The sequence below is a fragment of the Lissotriton helveticus genome, chromosome 7 (assembly GCF_964261635.1).
Source record: "Lissotriton helveticus chromosome 7, aLisHel1.1, whole genome shotgun sequence".
NCBI classification, from domain to species: Eukaryota; Metazoa; Chordata; class Amphibia; order Caudata; family Salamandridae; genus Lissotriton; species Lissotriton helveticus.
The window spans coordinates 1,459,939,952-1,459,945,951 of record NC_136068.1 but is presented as its reverse complement, the minus strand read 5'-3'; the positions used below and the strand labels follow the sequence as shown (position 1 = coordinate 1,459,945,951).

General features: G+C 44.2%; 1 pseudogene; it reads right to left on the bottom strand.

Moving 5' to 3' along the window:
• Positions 1 to 956: 956 nt before the first annotated feature.
• The window catches only part of LOC144767353 (DBIRD complex subunit ZNF326 pseudogene), a 98,387-nt pseudogene continuing 93,343 nt past the window's right edge, over positions 957 to 6,000 (bottom strand).

Sequence of the window (6,000 nt, the reverse complement as noted above, 5' to 3'; positions counted from 1 at the left end):
ACCTGCGCCAGTCAAGGGCCCAAAACGTATTGTGGAGACATCACAATTACATAGTCCTTGGATGTATGGCTTGCATGGATCCCCCAACGTTTTCCTACCCATAATCCCCTGCAAATCTCAAATTTGGCAGAAAAAAAATCACGTTTTTCTCAAATTTCTGTGTGTGAAAGTTGTGGGAACACTGGGCTGGTATAAATTTCCTACCACCCAGTTTTTCCCCACATCTCCTGATAAAAATGTATTTATTTATTTATTTGTTTATTTATTTTATTTAAAGAGTTTCATATAGTGCTTGCTAGACCCGAAGAATACAGAGCGCTTTATATTACGTTCCATAATGTGACAGAAAATGATCACAATTCCACATTTCGTCAAAAAATAAGCAATACATTGAGAGAGGAGAGAAAAGAGAAAAAAATAGTGGAGGGGTGAAGGGGAGGTGAGAAGCGGGCTGGGGGATGAGGGAAGAGAGGACAGGAGAGACGAAAGGAAGTCTGTCTAAAGACCAACTGGGTGGGTGATATCCAAGGAGGGAATCCCCGGCCCATCTCCCCTTTAGATAAACCAGGTAACTCCATCAGGCATCAGACAAAATAGCTAAGTCTCAAGTGGCGAGGGAAAACGTTCACTGGAAAATAGGGTGGGGACTAAGGGCAAGGAGCTGGAAAGAGTAGAGCGGAGAGGGATGGAGGTTGGGGAGTAGGGGAAGGGGGAGGGAGGAGATAAGGTCAGGAGAGATGCGGGAGAGTTTGCCCAAAGTCCGGATGGGTAGGTGATGGTCAAGGAGGGAATGCAAAGTCCATCTCCCCTTTAGCTCGCTAGGTAGCTCCACTGGGCATCAGTCAAAATGGCTAGGTATCAGCTGTTGAGGGAAGTTCGCAGAGTAAAGGTCCTGGTGGGTGGGTGCAAACAGGGAAACAGGGATGGGTGAAGGCTGGTTGAGGTCCCAACGATGATCAATGATTACAGACCAGGGGAGGAAGGAGCATTGCAGAGAGTCTCACTGAGTTGGCCATCTTTGCATTCTGTTTGTACCAGGGCTTGACTATTGGATTGTTTAGGATACTTGTAGCAGTGAGTAAAGTCTCCCTTTTTATTTGTTCCTTGTAAGCCATCTTGCTTTTTGCGTGATCAGATGATTTTATATGTTGCTGCACAAAACTATGTAAAGCAGTAACATAGACACTGCAAGCACTGCAATGTACAGTCTCCAATTTCATCATGTGACCATCAGCAGAAACACCTTCCAGTATTTCTTTTTCTACTGTTTTTGTGGCCTCAGTCTGGTTAGTCTGGGCTTTACGTAGAGAGGCCTTCTTAAACTTATTGACCATGCATTCATGCAAAAAGAACATCACAACTTTGTCGAATTTGGTTTTCTTCTGTATATGATCCAAGGTTTCCTGGTGAGCAGTACTTTCCAGGTGAGCTTCAATGTTCTTTTCTTCAAATGTCCGAGATTTGCAAAAGGAACAACTAAACGCACTCCTGTATCCATAGCCATATTGTACACTGTTTTTCTCCCTTCTCCGTCTTTGCTTCTCTCTCCTGGCTTCAATTCTGCATTTCTCTTCTTCCTCGTAATTTTTCTCCTCTTTTTCGGCCGCGTTGCCATTTGGTCCAGGGGTTGTCAGTTTAGGTTTTTTGTCGATAAATGCCCCTCTAACGGGTTTATTAAGCGGTTGCATCATCTTTCTTTTCATTCCCCTTCCAGAAGGCCCACCAAAACCAGACTTGTTCTGGTAGTCGACAACAATTCCAGGTCTCTGCATACCTCCATAATCTCCACAGCCACGACCTCGGCCTGTTGACGATCCTCCAAAAGTCTCATAGCTACTGCTTCCAAACGCACCTTCAGGGTAAGAAGGCATTCCTCTCCCACGAGAGCCTGCAGATGCAGGCTTCATGTGGGGTGAAGCAAAACTGATGTAGGAAGAGTAACTGTCTCTTCCTCTGTCATCCATAAACCCAGTCCTCAAATTTGTACGAGTGTATGGTGCTTCCCAGCGAGACCCGCCCTGGGTTCTACCTCCGAAAGAGTCAACTCTATTCCGGTAGGAGCTTTCATATCGATCATCAAAACTATCTCCGAAGATGCTGTGTTTGGGTTTATTGTAACCGTGGCTAGATCCGTACAGATCTGACCTACCCAGAGAAGACCTGGAGTCGAATGACTCATTAGGCCCAAACCTGCTAGTGGTGCTTTCAACTTCATAAGAGGAAGTTATGTAGTCTGTTCTCTGACTTGCATAAGAGTCACGGCCATATTCACTTTCATTGTTTAGGCAAGATCTTAACGGCTGCCAAAAGAGCTTTTATTTGTCCAACGGTGTGGGTGGGCCAAATACCCGTGACAGGCAAGGCCCCAAAACCTATTACAGAGACATCAAAATTACCTATCACAAAACTACCTGGTTTTGGAAGGGGAGTCGCCTGGGTTTTTGGCCGTGGGCTCGGTGGCCATCTAGGGAAACCTACCAAACCCATACATTTTTAAAAATTAGATAGACGGGCGAGTCCAGGGAGGTATGGTTTGCCTCACCGTACCAATGTTTTCCTACCAAGAATCCCATGCAAGCGAAAATTTAGCTGAGAGAAATCACATTTTCCATATATTTCTGTGTGAGAATGTCATGGGCTCACCAGGCTGACACAGTTTTCTTACCACCCAGCGTTCCCCCAGGTCTCCCAATAAAAATGGTACCTCACTTGAGTCGATGGGCCAAGTACACATGCTAGGCAAGGGCCCAAAACATATTGTGGAGACATCAAAATTACCTCGTCCAGGGAGGTATGGCTTGCATGGATCCCAAACATTTTCCCACCCAGAATCCTCTGCAAACCTCAAATTTAGCAGCAAACAAATCAAATTTGTCTCATATTTACGTGTGGGAAAGTTTTGGAATAACTGGGTTGACATAAATTTCCCACCACCCAGTGTTCTCCCAAATCTTCCAATAAAAATGGTACCTCACTTGTGTGGGTGGGCCAAGTACCCGCGACAGGCAAGGGCCCAAAACCTATTACAGAGACATCAAAATTACCTATCACAAAACTACCTGGTTTTACAAGAGGGGGTCATCTGGGTTTTTGGCCCTGGGCTCGGCGACCAGTTGGGGAAACTTTGGAGACCAGTCATGTAGTTCCTATATATCCTATACAGATCCTGCGCATTCGGATAACATAAACTGTGGGTTTGGTGGCAGACTGGTTCCTAGCACCCCCACCGGATATGTTAACCTGTTTGTTTTAGTTAGCTCACAGTGCCAGTAGAATCTCCTCTTATCGGGGAGAGAATAGTTTCTGGCAACCTCCGAACATGACAACCCTGATCCCCCAGGACCGTGGAAACAATATACTACTTTTCACTCAGTCACTCGTGCTCACTTAGTTTGTCGCAGAGATACACTTAATAAACAGTCTGGGCATTTTAATAAGGATTTATTGAACAGTTGTTAATCTAGTGTAGAATAGATTTTCTGTAACAACCATTAGACAGTAGCAGAGATATATGATTAGTAGTATATTGAAAGTAAAGGATGGTATGGTCCTAACATTTTGCAGTAATCATGAATATATACAAGTACATAAAACACATGATAAGAAAGTGCGTACTCCAACGATGCCTCCCTAACTAGATGTACCTAAATGTACCTAGCATCAGTGTAGGTGTTATGCTGAAAAGGAAGAGGATACGGGACCCCGTCCTGGTCTCGAGTTGGACACCCGCGAGGGATCTTAGACCACTGTGAGCTGGAGTGCCTACATGCAGGAACCTCAGCGTTTCTGGTCAGTGTGTCGGCCAGGAAGTCACGGTCTCCTCTGTCTTTCTAAACAAGACATGATGTGTATATACCTACAGGTCTCCCCAGGGGTCCTACCTTGCTGTATTACTGTGTCAGCCTAAAGGATGACGTCGGGCTTGAACTTTAACATAGATATTATACAGGAGATGTTCATCGCTGTTCTTCCAAGAAGCCTCATGCATAATGTATGAGTTTTGAGCCAGGGAAAAACCCGCATTCTGAATGCAGTGTTGTATCAATGTAAAAGGTCAGTCCCTATGAACCGTTATGTATGTAATGTATGGAAGGATATTGGTGAAAGGTTGCAGTGTTACCTGCGCCCATATTGTGGCACAAAATGTTTTCTCATTTTGTACATGTATACCTTACAAATAAGCCTGATTTTCAAAAACCTTAACATGTAGAATAAAAAGACACTTCATAAGCTCAGGCATTTGGCCCCAAAGAAACTTCCTGTCATCTTACTATAATGGAGAAATCAACTTTGTTTATTCTGTTGTGCACCACATTTCAACCTTGTTTTATCATACAGAATTCAATGCTACAACATGCATACAGCTCCCAGTCTACGCAAAAAATGTTGTTCTCATTTAATGAAGCTGATCTTTGTTGACCTCCAGATTGTTGACACCAGTGAGAGTGCCATTCTTGGATACTAATCACAATACTTGTCGGACCGTTGGGGTCCCACCCTATCTAACCATTCCCCAGTCAGTTCATTCAGCCCAGGGTAGGACTGGCATCTGGGCAACATGAAGTGGAAATTCGGCTGGGGACTGGCATAGGTGGTGTAAATGTGGGACAACCTCTGAGTTCGAAAGTGGGCATCTGCAAGTGATGATCTGAACCCCTGGGCCAGACAAATTCTTATGACCTGTAACAACCATTAGACAGTAGCAGAGATATATGATTAGCAGTATATTGAAAGTAAAGGATGGTATGGTTCTACCATTTTGCAGTAATCATGAATATATACAAGTACATGAAACACATGATAAGAAAGTGCGTACTGCAACGATGCCTCCCTAACTAGATGTACCTGAATGTACCTCGCATCGGTGTAGGTGTTATGCTGAAAAAGAAGAGGATACGGGACCCCGTCCTGGTCTCGAGTTGGACACCCGTGAGGGATGTTAGACCACTGTGAGCTGGAGTGCCTTCATGCAGGAACCTCAGCATTTCTGGTCAGTGTGTCGGCCAGGAAGTCACAGTCTCCTTTGTCTGTCTAAACAAGACATGATGTATATATACCCACAGGTCTCCCAGAGGTCCTACCTTGCTGTATTACTGTGTCAGCCTAAAGGATGATGTCAGGCCTGAACTTTAACATAGATATTATACAGGAGATGTTCATCGCTATTCTTCCAAGAAGCCTCATGCATAATGTATGAGTTTTGAGCCAGGGAAAATCCCGGGTTCTGAATGCAGTGTTGTATCAATGTAAAAGGTCAGTCCCTATGAACCGTTATGTATGTAATATAGGGAAGGATATAGGTGAAAGGTTGCAGTGTTACCTGCGCCCATATAGGGTACCTATATGGAATATAACAAGGGAACGCTGGATGGTAGGACATTTGTGCTGGCACGGTGATCCCACGCAAAAATATGTGGAAAAAGGGACTCTTTCAGCTAAATTTGAGGTTGACAGGGGATTCTGGGTAGGAAAACGTTGGGTGATCCACGCAAGCCATGCCTCAGGGTGTCTAGTTTTCAGAAATGTGTGGGTTTAGTAGGTTTCCCTAGATGGCCGCTGAGTCTCTCACTTGTCTGTCCTGGTGCCACTGCACCTGCCGGGTAGAGGGGAATTTGTAAACAGTAAAAGATTGTGGCACAAAATGTTTTCTCATTTTGTACATGTACACCTTACAAATAAGCCTGATTTTCAAAAACCTTAACATATAGAATAAAAAGACACTCCATAAGCTCAGGCATTTGGCCCCAAAGAAACTTCCCGTCATCTTACTATAATGGAGAAATCAACTTTGTTTATTCTGTTGTGCACCACATTTCAACACGCAGAGAAAACCTTGTTTTAACATACAGAATTCAATGCTACAACATGCATACAGCTCCCGGTCTATGCAAAAAATGTTGTTCTCATTTAATGAAGCTGATCTTTGTTGACCTTCAGATTGACTTTGTGGTGCAGTCACCCCTCACCAGTGAGAGTGCCATTCTTGGATATTAATCACAA